Below are 17,608 nucleotides of genomic sequence, written 5' to 3' on the forward strand. Positions count from 1 at the left end.
TTGTCATTAATATGTGCTGCACAACCTACTTGTGTCAGACAGCAGAAAATCTGACCCACTGGCAAGCAGAACTGGTCAAACTATATATCATAAATAATATGAGTTATGAATGTAGCCCTTTCTTTTGTTATCAAACCAAGTGAAAATTACAGATGTAATAATACAGATGTAAAATAATGCCTGCATCTGTAATTTTCACTCCATGCATCTGAAGAAGTGGATTTTTTTACCCATGAAAGCTTATGCCCTAATACATTTGTTAGTCTTCAAGGTGCCACCAGACTCCTAATTGTTTTTGTGGATACAGACTAACACAGCTACCCTTCTGATACCTGAAAATGTTTGTTATGGGTAAAAATTCACTGAATAATTTGTATGAATAAGTTAAACACTCTGAGTTGTCCACACAGAGTTCACTCTGACTTTTCATTACTTGTTATTTGTGCTGTGCTGGGTTTATCACTTATGTCACATGGCGCTGATTCTCAGACCTTTTCACAAATACTCTGGAGTTGTCTGAATAATTGTAAATATTAATATGGCCCCACAAAACTAAGCACGGTGCCTTTATTTGCAAATCAGATTTTCTCTTACTACTCCCCAGCTCTCTACAGTTAAGTATGATCTGTACTTTGAGATGTCATACAAGGTATATAGGAATGATTATGAACCAGATAACCTCATCACTGTTCAGGGCAACTGCACCCATATTCCCCCTTTGTGCTCCACCAAGGGCACCAACTCTAGGCTCCTGGTTCCTCAGTCATCACCTCTCTTGGGCAGGGACCCATGTCTCTCTCTCTCTCCCTCCTGACTAGGGTTTTTCCAGGCTGCGCAGTTCCCCACTGTAGCGGGGTGGTCACCCCGCTCTGGCCCGGAACGGTTAAAGAAGCCCTGGGGCGGGCTGTGGCTGGGAAAGGCTAGGCTGGTTGGGGAAGCAGCCACAGCTGTGGCCAGCTCAATTAGGGCCCAGCTGGCCCTTATAAGAGGGCTGGGGGCCAGGAGCTGGAGGAGTCTCACTCTAGCCCTGGAGTGGAAGGGCTAGCTGCCTTGGAGCAAAGTACATGAAGTGGAGCAGTGCTGGGGAAGGGCAAAGGGAGCTGGAGAGCTCCAGCCTGGTAAACCCCCAGGCTTCAGGCCTTGTTTATGGCCAAAAGGTACTGGGGCTGCAGAGGGGCAGCCCGGGGATAGACAAAGGCAGCAGGTCCTAACCGCTTGCCAATGAGAGTGGCCGTTACACTGCAGTCTGCCCCAGTGAGTGGGGGTTAGATGATGATTGGCAGTAACCACTGAGGCAAGGTGGGTTTAGAGGGTGGGGGGTTTCCCAGGGAGGGGAGACCCAGAGTGTGGGGGTACTGCTGGGGCAGAACCCCAGGCTAAAGGGCACTGGAGTTTGGGAGGGTAATGGATGCCAGCAGCAGGCGAGACACCAGCCTGCAGAGGGCGCTCCAAAGGCTGGAAAGAGTTTCCCAAGACGATCAGCAGGAAGTGCCACACCAGTGAGTCCTCACCTCGCTATACCCACCTACCTTGTTATAAATCCAGCAAGCCAGATTGCCTAAATAGGCCTGCATCTGTGCTTTGCTTGCTCGTCAAAGACTATGAACATCCTAATTGCCAGCAATTATGAGTTACCACACAGGTCTTTATAAGCAAGCACATTTATTCCTTAGGTGAATGCATTACAGAGAAAACATATAAAAACAATAAAAGTTCCTATATCCATGCTAAAGGCTTACCAGAGGTCACCCCTCAGTCTTATAGGGCCTCAGTAGACCAAAGTCCTTCCAAACCTTCCCAAGAAGGATTGGAGCACCCTTAGAGAGAAAGTACTGTCCATTTGCTGAACCAGAAAGAAGGCCCAGAGTCAGTGTAAACTTTGGGGAAATAGCCTAAAGTCCTATCTTTGTCTGTTGGTCTCTGGAAAATCTAGTTTGAAGTAGTATATGCATGCCGGTCTAGGTGGGATTACAACCTGACTGATTTAACTTAATCACCCTCTCCTGGTTTTAGTTCTTGTAGGAACTGTGGTAGCCCTTCCCCATAGAGTAGAAAACAATCTTACGCAGACCATTCAAACAATGGACCCTAAACGTACCGCATGGCACTGCAATATTTGTCGCACCTTCCCTTATAAAGAAGTTGCATACAATTATACCTACATTTAATACCATGAGATCTTTCAAGGATAAAGCAGGAAATTGCCATATCTGTCACAACCCCCTCTTTTTACAGAACAACCTTCCTGATTGTTCCTGTTTGGAAGAGGGTTTTTCTCTTCTCCCACTTCATGGTTGTCCATGAAGATAAAGATTATGCTTCAAAACTCCGTGGAATAAAAAAATGTTACAACCAGTGGAAGAGTCTTTATGCACTATGGACTATTCTTTTCTATCCTTCCACTATAAACAGTATCTAAGAGGAAAAGTAGTAAAGTGTGGGTCTGATTCCTCTCTCACTTAGGTCTTGATCCAAAGCTCACTGCAATCAGTGAAAAGACTGCAAGGTGAAATCCTGGCTCCATTGAAATCAATGGCAGAATTCTCACTGACTTCAACAGAGCAAGGATATTGCCCCAGCCCCTTATACCAGATTTAAGGAACCAGGTCCATTGACTTCAGAGGAGCTATTCTTGATTTACATTGATGTAAGTGGGAGGGGAAACAGGCCCTATTCAGTATATAGAATAGTTTTAATTAGCTAACATTAAAAAGTCCCTAGAATAGTAGCATTTGAACATGCCCAGGTGTATTTGAAGATGAGCATTAATACATAGCTCCCAAGTTGAGAGCACCCAAGGCATGTATTTACTAATCCAATAATATGCAATTTGTTGTGTCTTAATACTATATTCAATTATGAAATTTCCAATCAGTTTATTAGCACAGGATTTATGTGTATAGCACATTAAACTATTGACAAATTCCATGAGAACCCTCCTATCAGCACTTTATCTGATGTCAGGAAAAAAACGAGCCTGCAATAAGTAGTTTGTAGAAGTCACTAAAAGGTCAGAGATTTCAAGCTGTGAGACACGTTCAAGTTACAATCCACAGACGAAAGAGCTCTGGAAGGCTTGAAAAGTAAGTTCACCACTGTGTCTTTTGTCTAAAATCAATTATAATTTTTGCCCAGTATGATTTGTACTGACTGTTTCTATTGCAATTATAAGAAGATGTATTGATACACAAGTGTAACCAGGAGAGAAACAATCTACTGAAATCCATGAGAGGAGGGAAGGTTGAGAGAAGAAAAAATTAGAGCCTCTAGGACTTTTCTGTGCCAAACCAACAACCTAAGGCTATTTAAAAAAAAAAAAAAAAAGCCAAGATTTTCTAAAATGAGAGCGTAGACTCCTAACCCTATATTTTAGGGGTTGATCCTATAAGGTGCTGAGAACTCTGGTCCCGCTGTAGCAAAGCAATTAAACATTGCTTCACTTTAAGTTTGTGAATAGTCTCATTAAAGTCAATGAAGCTATTCATGTGCTTAAAACTGAGCTGGTGGTTAAATGGGTTGCTGGACTGAGGCAAGAGTACTCAACACTGCAATATCAGGTCTTTAGGTACCTAAATAAGTGAAAATAGTTTTGAGGTCAGTATATTGGAGAAATCTGTGTGCAGAAGTGATTAATCCTTTGTTTTTTGGGGAGGAAGATAAAACCTGTCCCTTCATGAAAGTGAATAAGAAGCCAGAGCTGGCCAAAATTTTTCATTCAAAATGTTCTTTTTCAATGAAAAATGGAGGGGTTTCTTTCTTTCTTTTTGCATTTTCATCAAACACTGAAAAACAAAAATATTTTGATTTTGGGCAACCAAAAACCAAGTGCTGATTTTCTTTGTATATTTTTGCTGTGTTGATAACTCTCACAATTTTATCTAGTGTCTTGTTGTTTTTCTTAAAGTCCCAGCTCCTGGATACATGTAATTATGAGAATGTGAGCTTCCATTTTTTTTAAAAAAAATTAAGTTTCTTGTCTTCATGCCTTCAGAGAAAATCTTGAAAATGTGAATCATAATGGTTCAAAAGCCAGAAGGAATGACAAGAAACACCAACACTATGGTTTTAAAATGAGATTTTTTTAAAAAAAAGTCTCCTGATTTTGGGTGCCTGACATTACTTTTGATTGTTTGGGGTTAACAATACTGTTATCCCCTGACTTTTTCAGGTAAAAGAACAATGAAGCAAGAAAGAAGAAATGTAAAGTCCCTATGAAAGAATACACAGCATTTGTCTTCACTGACAATCTGCATTGAGCTATGAGGAAAAACAAAGCTGACGTAGGAGTGGTGCTTAAAAATTTAAAGGTGCAGCACCTATGGCATCAGTTTCTCAGATTAAACCCCACACTGTGCTGACAGTACAAAAAGCAAGGAAAAATACAAAGTGAGGGCACTTTAGAACAGGAGTAGTGCACACACAGACACACACCCTTTAAAAATAAAATCACATGAATATTAAAAATTATTATAATGGAAAAAGACAAGTTCAGCATAGTCACAAGTAGCAACAGGGAGTATGTGACTATACTGATCTCTCGTAGTGCCAGCAATTTTCTAAATAGAGTATATTATCATGCAGTTACAGCTCTTTCTTTGAGGAATCTGGGGCACTGTCCTACAATATTTAGACATTTAAAATTCATGTAAAATGTATTTACAGTCATTCCACTCCTGTGTGCCCCACACAGCTCTTAATTTAACAGATTAGCACTTCCAAATGAATGATCCAAGTCAGACTGGTGCTCCAGCCTGCATACAGGGCCAGCCCAAAACATTTTGGCACCTGAGGCGGGGAGCTCAAATGATGCCCCCTTGCTTGGGCCAAAACTTTAAACTCTGGGTCCTAGTGGCCCCCCCCACACACACACAGTCTGGCACCTGAGGCAGCCGCCTCAGTTCACCTCATGGTAAGGCCAGTCCTGCCTGCATAGTATACACTTCATAGGGTGCCCCAAAGCTGCAGATGCAGGATTTCACTGATCACCATGGGAGCCACAATGGAGCACTTGGGAGCACTTTCAAAAGGGTCTTCATTAGTGAACAAATGAGAAAATAAGACAAGTAGCTGGGTCCTTGCTAGAATTTTGATCTTGAGCTGCTAGTGATGATATTCACTAATTTAGGGATAGGTTATGAACTCTTTCAACCTGATGGAGAGTCACTTTGATTTGCCACTATGAGTAAGGAGTTCAACAATCTTTCCTTTGTGTCTCTAATTGACAATTTAATTCTGGTTATGTATATGAAGTAGTCATAATGCAGACTGTGGGAGAAAGTAACTGCCAGCATACCCGGCACAAGCTTGCACAATACTCTGCACTGTATTAAAAATGTAATAGTTTGGTTTCTTCATAGCAACCACAGCACAGCAGCTGTGCATATAATCAGCAGTTTCTGTTTGCTCCCATTGCTGCCAAATTTTAACAAGGACAAAGGAAGGAGATGGGCCAAGCAGTAAGAATAGAGTGCTACACACCGTAAGAAAGAATAGGGATAAGAACTACAATGTAGGTGCATGAATTAAGAGTCAATGAACTGAGGTGGTGCTATATATCGACATCCCTCAGATAGTTGAAACCCACTTCCTTCTCTAATCACCATGCTACCTATAAGGAAAAAATATCAAACTATGTGTATGAGAAGGACTGCAAGAATCAGATAATATACTAACAGCAGAGTTACTATGCTAATAACTGTGTTACACCCTGGAGTACGGCCAATGTGAACTAGGTGTTTTCTAGAAGTCTGAGCTGCCTTACACTGCGGAATTTTCAACAGACCTTTGAGCAGTTTAAAAAAAACTACTGTACAGACAGCTGGGCAACCACTCTGTAGCTGAACAGACTACAATAGCTGGAAGTCAGTCATAATTGTTACTACCACAGCAAGACCATGATCCTATATTGTGGAGAGGGAGAGACACTGGAGAAATCTTCCATATTTACTTGGAATGCCTGATACATGAAAGATCCATGCTGATAGCACAGAAAAAGATGAATATTTGATTTCTTGCATAATAGAAAAGGAAAATACTGTCAGTGCCACCAGAGTTATCACAACGTTGCAAAGTGCATATAACATCTACTTGAAGCAATAACACAATTATTAGAGCTGGACAAAATGTGTTTGTTTAGTCATAGAAAATGTTGGAAAAATTGTTTTCATTTTGTTCAAACTTTTCACAATGATTTTCCTTCTTTTTGACAAAACTGAAACTTTTTATTCAAAAGGAATATTTCTGTTTTCTTCAGGAAAAAAAATTGTTTTGAATTTTTGTTCCCCCCACCCACACAAACACACATACATTTTCTTCTCCAATAGGAAAAAAAATTTAAAATTTCATTCAAAATTCATTAAAAATGAAACATTTTATTCACATTGAATTGAAACCCCAATTACAAAATATATATATTGTCAAATTTCAATCAACTGAGATAATCAGCCTGGAATTACACAAATTAGTAGCTGAATCCTGAGAAAACCAGCCAGACTGAAATAAACTATAATTTACTAGTTGAGTGACTTTGTAAAATATTTCAAAATCTATTGACTTGTTATATTTTATTACAAATTTAAATTCACTGTCTTAGAGGAATTAAACTAAACTAATAAGGGAAATAGATGGGTATATTTACAGATGTTAAGATCTTCTCTGACCTCCTGTATAATACAGGTGTGCCACTTCCCAGGGGTACCAGGGTTGTGAGGAACCTCGCTACCATCTGCCTCTTAGTGTGAGGAAGCCTTCTCTGTGCCAGCTAGGGATCAGCTCCCTGACTGCACCAGACATCGGCACGAGAAACATAAGAATGGCCATACTGGGTTAGACCAAAGTTCCATCCAGCCCAGTATCCTGTCTACCGACAGTGGCCAATGCCAGGTGCCCCAGAGGGAGTAAACCTAACAGGTAACAATCAAGTGATCTCTCTCCTGCCATCCATCTCCATCCTCTCACAAACAGAGGCTAGGGACACCATTCCTTGGACCTTGCCCATCCTGGCTAGTAGCCATTTATGGACTTAACCTCCATGAATTTATCCAGTTTTCTCTTAAACCCTGTTATAGTCCTAGCCTTCACAACCTCCTCAGGCAAGGAGTTGCACGGATTGACTTTGCACCGAGTGAAGAAGAACTTCCTTTTATTTGTTTCAAACCTGCTACCCATTAATTTCATTTGGTGGCCCCTAGTCGTTATATTATGGGAACAAGTAAATAACTTTTCCTTATTCACTTTCTCCACACTACTCATGTTTTTATATACCTCTATCATATCCCCCCTTAGTCTCCTCTTTTCCAAGCTGAAAAGTCCTAGCCTCTTTAATCTCTCCTCATATGAGACCTGTTCCAAACCCCTAATTATTTTAGTTGCCCTTTTCTGAACCTTTTCTAATGCCAATATATCTTTTTTAAGATGAGGGGACCACATCTGTACACAGTATTCAAGATGTGGGTGTACCATGGATTTATATAAGGGCAATAAGATATTCTCTGTCTTATTCTCTTTCCCTTTTTTAATTATTCCTAACATCCCATTTGCTTTTTTGACTGCGCTGCACACTGCATGGACATCTTCAGAGAACTATCCACAACGACTCCAAGATCTTTTTCCTGATTAGTTGTGGCTAAATTAGCCCCCATCATATTGTATGTATAGCTGAGGTTATTTTTTTCCAATGTGCATTACTTTACATTTATCCACATTGAATTTCATTTGCCATTTTGTTGCCCAATCACTTAGTTTTGTGAGATCTTTTTGAAGTTCTTCACAGTCTGCTTTGGTCTTAACTATCTTGAGCAGTTTAGTATCATCTGCAAACTTTGCCACCTCACTCTTTACCCCTTTCTCCAGATCATTTATGAAAAAGTCCTGTGACTGACCCTTGGTGAACACCACTAGTTACCCCTCTCTATCCTGAAAATTTACCATTTATTCCTACCCTTTGTTCTCTGTCTTTTAACCAGTTCTCAATCCATGAAAGGATCTTCCCTTTCATCCCATGAGAACTTAATTTATGTAAGAGCCTTCGGTGAGGGACCTTGTCAAAGGCTTTCTGGAAATCTAAGTACACTATGTCTACTGGATCCCCCTTGTCCACATGTTTGTTGACCCCCTCAAAGAACTCTAATAGATTAGTAAGACATGATCTCCCTTTACAGAAACCATGTTGACTTTTGCGCAACAGTTTATGTTCTTCTATGTGTCTGACAATTTTATTCTTTACTGTTGTTTCAACTAATTTGCCCGGTACTGACGTTAGACTTACCAGTCTGTAATTGCCAGGATCACCTCTAGAGCCCTTCTTAAATATTGGTGTTACATTAGCTATCTTCCAGTCATTGGGTACAGTAGCTGATTTAAAGGACAGGTTACAAACCATAGTTAATAGTTCTGCAATTTTACATTTGAGTTCTTTCAGAACTCTTGGGTGAATGCCATCTGGTCCCGGTGACTTGTTACTGTTAAGTTTCTCAATTAATTCCAAAACCTCCTCCAGTGACACTTCAATCTGGCAATTCCTCAGATTTGTCACCTACAAAAGACGGCTCAGGTTTGAGAATCTCCCTAACATGCTCAGCCGTGAAGACTGAAGCAAAGATTCATTTAGTTTCTCTCCGATGACTTTATCGTCTTTAAGTGCTCCTTTTGTATCTTGATCACCAGGGGCCCCACTGCTTGTTTAGCAGGCTTCCTTCTTCTGATGTACTTAAAAAACATTTTATCATTATCTTTTGAGTTTTTGGCTAGCTGTTCTTCAAACTCCTTTTTGGCTTTTCTTATTACATTTTTACATTTAATTTGGCAGTGTTTATGCTCCTTTCTATTTACCTCACTAGGATTTGACTTCCTCTTTTTAAAAGATGCCTTTTTATTAAACACTCCCTTCTAGGCCTCACAGGCCCTGCTGCTACTCTATAGATTAGCAATTGGCACATCTCAATGTTTGAACCCCCTGAACATCTTCCTGGAGTGTCCAGCCACTGGTCCACTGGACACCCACTGTAGTCAGACTCATGCTTCCAAAGAAACAGTTCCACCTCAGATCACCGCTCAGCTTAACGCACACCATTTATATATGTTTACAATAAAATCAAGTATACGTTTATTTAGCAAAGCATAGAGATTCAAATAGTAGCAAGTAGAAGTATTGGACACATGGTTACATATAAAATCATAACGTGTTTCTAAGCTTAATCCTTAGACTTAGTTTGCAAAATATTTTCATGTGTTGTAGAGTGTTGCTCACCCCAAATCCTTGCAGTGCTTCTTTCTTGAGACAATCAAGGTGTTAGTTTGCCTCCTCAGTGAAGGATCCAGTGTGTCCCTTTGCACTTCAAGATATACCAGAACAATCCCTTGTCTTTATTCATAAACAGGATACCCCCTGCCATTTGTTCCTTCTGGTAGATTTCATCTCTTGTAGATTTCACAATCTCTTAACTGGCACCTGGCTCAGTATGCAAATACATTGCGAGGCATGTAATGCACAATACACAAATGGCCAGACAGGGAGATAACCTCCTGCCTGAAAGGAACATATCTTAGGTATGACACATGAAGAGAAGGGAGTTACCTCACAAGTGGATATCTTAGGTATGTCACCCTGGTTTCCTGCCTTAACTCTAAAACCTTGAGAATATACTTTTCAGTATAATATAATTCCTTAAATATTATTTGCACACACATTTCACAATGATTATGATGACCAGTGGACTTCTGATTCTTGGTAGGGACCTCTCATTCCACCCTGGGCCTTTGGTGAACTACTATACAGATATCCAACCCAGGGGATCCCTGTAGAATCCTATGCACCCAGTTTGTCCTCTGCCAGATGGCACCAAACAGGTCCCTGGGTCACAAAGGGCCATAGAATTTTGTCTAGTTACCCCTGCATTGAGCCCAATAATTCGTGTTTGATTAAAGCATATTTTCCAAAAAGACATCCACTCTTTCTTTGAAGCCACCAACAGATGGAGAATCCACCACTTCCCTGAGTACTTTGTTCCAGTGGTGAATCACCCTCACTGTTAAAAATTTGTGCCTTGTGCCTTGTTTCTAATTTGAATTTGTCTGCATGAAAAGATAGGCACCAAAGCCCAGATCAACAAAGGTACTTAGGTGCCTAAATACCAGCCTTAAAAACCCAGTAGCTTGTTCATTGTTAAAGTGTATCATGTGATTCAGAACTTGTACATTCCACAGCAGGTCAGATAAACAGAGCCTCCAATGCTTCATCAGAATGCGTAGTAGAACCGGTTGTTAGGACAGAACATCTGAAACAACCCACAGTCACAACAAACACTGTGTGTGTATTACTCCACACTAGCTGATGATGTGCAAATAACTTCAAGGTCAGTTCAGAATAATAATTGCATGAATTTTGAAGAAAAAAAATCTAAAACTAAGGCTGACGAAAGTATGAAATCATAGCTATGGTAACTAGGGACCTTCAAAAAAAAAGATACACCCAGTCAGATACAAAGATGAGATAAAGATAATAACTGAAGGTTATTAGAGTGTGACAGAGGGAGAGACTCAAAATAGTCAAAGCATGCTAAGTCACACACTTGATTACAGCTTGATTTTTAATTTACTTTCCTTGATATGTTGTTGTCTTTACGTTCTTACCATACCATGCTATAACATAACAACCAAGGCCCACTTGTCATTTCAATATGGCTATGATATATCTGTTCTTATTTGTTAGGAGGGATTTTGTGATATTTTGTTTTCTGTATTCTTATGGTTTGGGTTTTATGGCCCTGATCCCGCAATAAATTGTGTGCGGGCGTCCTGTGCATACACATGGCATCCCACTGAAGCCAGTGGGACTCCAAAGGCACAGGGATCTGCTCACCTAAAGCTCATTACAGAATCAGGGCCTAAACTGTTGTGTTGGTTTGTTGTGTTTTAAAATATAGGACAGTACTGAGGAGCTCTGTAAATCAATGATGATTGGGGTAACATTTCTTGTGACAGAGACTCAGCTGTATGCACAAGGGGGATTCAACACCGAGGCTGCTGGAAGACACACGTCATGCATCTCACTGGCTCTCCACCTTGCAGAATGAGGGACACAATTTGGGCTGCATAGTGTCACACCAGGTCTGGCCATTTCCTGGCCCAGATTAAGCAGCCATGGAATGGACTGTGGAGTACACTCTATTACCAAACTCAGACACAGGAAAAATCTGAATAATTCCACTAATTGTAAGTAACTCACTTTAAAGAGAGAGATTTAAGTTCAGACTAGTTTTTTTTTAAAAGTCATGTTGTTCTCAGCCTACAAGAAGTTAGTGCTGTGGGAACAGATGTGATTTTGGTCTCTCTGTTTCTACACATGGACAGTGCTGTTCTATAAACTGAGCACTATTACGTGATGCAGCTGTGAGGAAACAAACTCTAGGAGCAGAAAGAGATCGACCAGGAGAGATTAATGGAAAAATGGACGCTAATGTGTGTGCAGAAATGTTTGGTAGTTTTCAATCTAGTCCAAAAACACAGCATGCAACTTGAGACGCCCTGAACTGGAGAAGTAGAGAGGGTGTAACTAAGGCTGCACTGTGCACTCACGAGCTAGGGTGACCAGTACAGCAAGTGTGAAAAATCGGGACAGGGGTGGTGTAATAGGTGCCTATGTAAGACAAAGTTCCAAATCTCAGGATTGTCCCTTTAAAATCGGGACATCTGGTCACCCTGGACAGAGCTGTGGGGTGGATCTTACATGGCTCATGTTCATGTAATACATATTCGTAATCTTTTGCACCAAAAGCAAGATTTTTGCATTCTTAAAGATTAAATTAATGCTCAGATTAAAAATTAAACATGGGTCTAATGGCTTAATTGTGAATTCTATTCTTGAGTTAAGAACAATAAAGAACCCTATAAAAGCAACAAAGACAAGCCTTTGGGATGGAAAGACTTTGTTGTCCTCATCAGGATATCTGGTTCCAGACGCTATATAGTACTTATTGGTCTGTACAGGTTGGCTTGTACAGGCACCTTCTAGTCTCATGGTTCTGGTATTCTAAAAAATTACATTCCTAGCCCGAGTCCACAGACTTGTGCTAGCAAGGCTAATGCTAGCATGCTAAAAATAGCTGTGTAAATGTTGGGCGCAGGCTGGAGTTTAGACTCTAAAGTCAGTGGGGAGGGAGGCGTCACAACCCAAGCCACAGTGTCTACACAGCTATCTTTAGTGTGCTAGCGGAAGCCTCACTAAGAGAAGTCTGTGGATCCAGGCAGGAAGGCTCACTCCCAGATGCCGTATAGACATACCCTAAGGGACCAAATACCAGCTGTGACTTGGCATAGCCTCCCCACCCCCACCATACCGCCTCTCTCCCCCAGCATGCTTCCTATCACAGCAATGGTGAGGCACTGAAGCTGTCTTTCCACCAGCTGAGAATTCTTCTGCAGTGTGGGAATTCTCAACTTAGCAGCTGTGATCACTTTCCCTTTTGTGCTGTGTAAGGGCAGAGAATTTTGTAGCACTGCATTTCTACACATTTTGTATGATTAAAAGTTAGTTAAATATTATTGCAATCTATTGATTGTAGGGGTTTTTTACTGGTTGCTCAGTTTTCTTCCCTCATACTTGATAGGGAAGTTAGCAATTTCCTACTGAGTGGAATTTAGAGGGGAGATTGGCTGTGTATTGGGCTTAAACATGGAACTATGTTTTCCTTAATCTCTTTCTCCATAACTTCCCCTGTCCCTACCTCCTCTTTGCTTAATTAGCTATTGTCTTATGTCTGTTTATTTATCTTCATGCCAGTTTAAACAAACCAGATCATCACTATGTTTGTCTAACATTTTAAAACTTATTTGAATGGAAAACAAGCTGTTGGTGCACAACACAAATAAAATACATAAAAGAATCCTTCTGAAGCAATTTTCAAGAAATTGGAATCTAGCTCCAAGAGTTCTACATTAAAAGTAATCATCTCAGGAGGCAGTGATGTTCTGGATTTCTCCTTTTTCAGATTACAAGCCAAATGCTGGAGTGAACTGGTTCAACTACACTGAATCTGATTTATGCCAGCTGAGATTCCCAGTCCTACCAGTTTAGATATTTCTAACCAGGTAACCCAAAGTCAAGAGGAAAGTCTATGCATTAGATTAATACATTCATTTCTTTCTCACTCTGCTTTTTGCCCCTTGTGAGTATTTTAAACTGCAATTGGTATTAAAATTTAGCTTTTTCTAAAATATTTTTTTCCGTTCTATTCAGAACTTTTTTTGGCCTAAATAATTCTTTAAACATTACTGACTGTGACAGGGCACAGAAACCCTATTTTGGGTTTGGCAAACAAGCAGTTAACTCCCTTCTCAAGCCTCCAGAAGACTACTCTGTAGAAAGAGTTAGAGAATAAAACAGGACTCCTGGCTGATGATAATGAGGAGCTAAGGGCTTTCATCAGGGAATCTTATAAATACAATTCCCTGAGAGCCATAGGGAAGGGTTAGTATAGAGCAAATTAAACAAGGAGTTAGAGAATGACATTGGGTTATAAGGGATTCTTTTTGTTTTCTGTTTTATACCCTTGTGAGCATTTTCCCCTTTTGCTTTTGTGGTCGTGCTGCTGCTAAAACCTCCTTAGCTCACACTGTTGAGTCAATAACCACTCAGGAAAAAAGTTTTCTCAGGTAAGATTTTTGTTGTTGGACTGGGCTGACTGATTTATGCCAGTTCACGATGGTCATTAACATCTGTTCTAGTACTAACACGTTGCCACTGATTCCATTTCAGTGTTGCTATCCAGTCCATTTAGCTATTTATGTTTATGAACATTGCAGGAGTCTCTTAATATTAATATACTGAATGTGTGGTTTTCCTGGAAGGAGACTAAGGGCCTGAACTATTGGCTTTGAATCAGCCTCCAGAAGAGAAGCCTATCAATATGCCTGTCTTCCCTCTTATCCCTTTGTTTACTTTGACCACTGGCAACATGAAATTCCCTTCCCCCTCCTCCCTTCCTGGAAAAGGAGATCAAACAGAGCAAGTATGATAGGCCTCAGTGCTGTACGGTAGGACTCAGGGTTGAAGGACAGAATCCCTTTCTTAGTGTTAATGGGTTTAATACAAAATTACAGGAACAGGTACCTCATAGGTTTACACAGTGTAATGATGCTCAGCGGTTGTAGCTAGAATGATTTCTATAGAGATATACTGTGCTATTTGTGGTCTACTTTTTTTAAAAAATCCCATTTATCTAAACTGAACACTTGAGAATAATTACTGTAAAAATTCCAAAATGTAACTTCCCAAGAATGTTTTACATGACCAATTGATATTTGATTTGAGCTGAAGTTGAGACCTTCATAGATTTTTGTTTTTGTTTTTAATCAATATTGTTTCGAGTTGCAAGAGCGAAGACAACAAGCATGCAGTGCTGACTCTATTTCCTTGACATTTCAGTTATAAGGTGCGGTTATTCCGTTCTGCATTTTAAGGATAATATTTAATGTTGCAACTTGGTAGAAACAAAGAGATGATTATTTGTGGCTAGCCCTAAATTACTCATCAGACACATTATCTGCTTTCAGGATCTTTCCTGGTTTCTTTTTTCTAAGAGAAAAATTTAGACCTCAAAGCTGCCCCACTGTCTTCCTTTGAAAGAATGTGCGTACCCTTGTTGTCAGCATTGCCAGTCACAATGCTTATATTGTTCATGTCTTTCTAATGGATCCTATACTTACTTTTAACTCATGAATAATTTCTATATTTAGTGATGAACTACACCAGGGATTAGACAGCATCATTTGTGTAGTTTAAAACATAAATAGTGAGTCTGTAAATAATCCTCCAGTCACTATTGCAGTAAATATCACATTTTGATGCTACTTCAGTGAAAGTTTTGTCCGCCTTCCCAGTCTAAAGGCTAAATTCTGTACCTACATATATTGATCTCCCAAATTAGCAAACCTATGTGTTCAGTGCATGTACTATGCACAATGAGAAAACATGTGTGAAGCAGCCAATGTGAGTCACACATTGGCATAGTCTATATGAGGAGAATATGCATAGACCAATGGTAAGCCAGAGGCATATGTATATAAACATATGAGCTCCCCCCCGCAACCCATATCCCCATCTCAGATTTAGTACTCAGGTTTCAGTGAAAGGCTTTAATTTATCATTCACAATATACCATTAACACTGTCTCACTCAGAGAATCTCTAAACTTTGACAGTCTCCAGACTCTTTCGAGCCTACTTCCTCTCGCCTCTGCTCTTCCTGTTAATTACATGCAATGTCATAAGATTGCATTATGCCATACCAAAAATAGCCCTCCATGGCTCCTGTTATGGATAGCATGTGGAGCTGCCTCCCACAGTTATGAGTTATGTGGGAGCCATAACATGAGTGGTCAGTTTCCAACTCACTTGACTGTTGTTGGGCTCTCAGGCATGTGTCTGCAAACAGCATCTGTCAGAATTTGGTCCCCCACCCTTATTTTCAGGGAAGTTTTAATATGGATGTTTAAACAAATACCATTTGAGGCAGAGTGAAATGCTGCATGAGAGGTCTTAGCCTGGGTGCAGATGTTCAGATATGTAGTCTGATAAAACACACACATACAAACAAAGCTGCTATTATGACAAAAACATTGTTACTTTTAGCTTTGGAACAAGATTGATTTGCAGCTGCAAGACAATTTGTTCTTTCTAGTTACTGCTGCTGCTCCAAATTCAGTAGTAGAAGTCAAAATATTCCAACAGCATTCTGTTTGGCTGCTAAATGGCCATCATAGTGACATATTTCCTTTCTGCAAAGGTAAATATTGACAATGAAATGCTTGGAGTGCAGCTTGTACCAAAGTATTTAAAGTGAACATCCTTGAGTAGTTTTATATAGAGAGCTGTATAGTGTATTGCACAATTATAGACGTAAGGAGAAGAGAGAGAGCGATATAAAAATATGTTTTAAGTAAACTAGAGGCATCCAATATGCCTTTCAGTTTCCAGAGAACGTCCCCTAACAATAGCAATTGTACCTTTCACATTTACAAGCTCTACTGTAGCAAACTTTATATGCACAAAGGGAGCACATGTTCCAGTCATTTAAAGAAAACCTGATATGCTGTCCCGGGAAGTTACAGCAGGCCATAAAGACTGGTAAATCCTTCTGAATGTTGTTTTTCAAGTTCAAAAACAGTTTTGTTAATGTTTATTTGCCCTCCGCCCGCCATTTTCATGCACTTCTGCACTTTCTGATTTCACCTAAGACTGGATGCAGACATATTAAAATAGTGCAAAAAAGGCTGTTCTCACAGTATTACCAGCTCTGCCCAAACAAATAGGCATCTAACATTCTTTGAAAAAGCTCCTTTCTGTGGAATTTTCTAATTAATCTTCAGCATGGAGAAGTTTATACAAATTAGAATAAGAAGTATACCTGCTTGTTACATCTGAATTGTTTGAAGTTCACCCATCACCTGTGGAATGACATGCTCTGTGTTAATGCTCATGCCATAATGGTACAATACACTAATATGTCGCAACATATTGAGCCCTGTTTATGCTACAGCAGAGGTGGCCAAGCATAGTAGCATGTACTGTAGACAATTGTATGTGGACAGTATATTGTTTAATAAGCACTCAGTAGTCAGGTTTGCCAGGAGGCATGTCAATCTTATGAAATCCTCAGACATTCACTTGAATTTAAGTCTGCTCTGGCTTCTGGGAACATGTAGTTTCCAGTAGGCATAGCTAAGTGTTTGCATTTTAAATCCCACCCTCACTGATTAAAGTGCACTAGCATATTGGCCATCATACTGATTAGCTTTTTGCTTCAGTCATGTGCTGGTTGGACTTGGCAATTTTGGTGATGTTGGTGCCTGCAACGATTCTGCATTTGGTGACTATTCCGTGCTGGAGCCTATAATGATTTTCCTGGCACTGATGCATGTTCTCTCATGCTGTTATCTGTCCTTTGCAGAAATAAGATTTTACCTTTTTTTATTGCATCAGTGGATGTCAGGGATGCCTCAGTTACATCTCCCACGGCTTTAACTCTATTACTTTATCTGCAGTTGCTCAATTTATGGCCATAACAGATCAGTTCTGTGAATCGGCTTTTTTACTTTTGAAACTTGTCTTTTCCTTCCTCACTGAAAAATCTGCCTAAGTCCTTTTGTTGTGTTCTCAAAGGTCCCTCGCTCGAATTAAAACATCCTCTAGTAAAACTGTGCAATTACTCTTCAAAATATCTTGGGAAAAGCACTAATAACTGGCATTTGCTTAAATTTATAACATCCATATAGCCAAATGAGAGCATGATACATCTCAATCTGTTTGCTAAGTACATGTCTTGCAGTTAATATTGAAGAAAATTTGCTTCTGAGAGTTTAGCTGCTGCTACTTCAAGAGATTTTATTGTTGTTTTAGTTCTGAACATGAAACAAGCTTTGCTTTAAACTTCTGTACAATATTACATATTTTCCTTGGAATAATATAACACTGTGCTTGTGTATCCGTTTTAAAAACATGTGTTTTTGCAATTGTTTGTCTATATTTGCCAATCTGAAGCCGTTCACTCTGCTGACATTGTACCTACAGATTCATAGATCTCAGAACGAATCATTGTGATCATCCAGTCTGA

At 39.9% G+C, this 17,608-nt stretch overlaps 1 protein-coding gene across 1 annotated transcript in view; it reads left to right on the forward strand.

The window, feature by feature from the left end:
• The first annotated feature begins 3,065 nt into the window (after nt 1-3,065).
• Nucleotides 3,066-17,608, forward strand: part of ARHGAP28 (Rho GTPase activating protein 28) — a 160,633-nt gene continuing 146,090 nt past the window's right edge. Inside the window, exon 1 of the mRNA XM_084621689.1 lies at nt 3,066-3,083. The gene's annotated coding sequence lies outside the window, so the exon portion shown is untranslated. The remainder of the gene's footprint in view (nt 3,084-17,608) is intronic.

The sequence above is a fragment of the Lepidochelys olivacea genome (genome assembly GCF_965140295.1).
Source record: "Lepidochelys olivacea isolate rLepOli2 genome assembly, chromosome: 2".
Classification (NCBI taxonomy): Eukaryota; Metazoa; Chordata; order Testudines; family Cheloniidae; genus Lepidochelys; species Lepidochelys olivacea.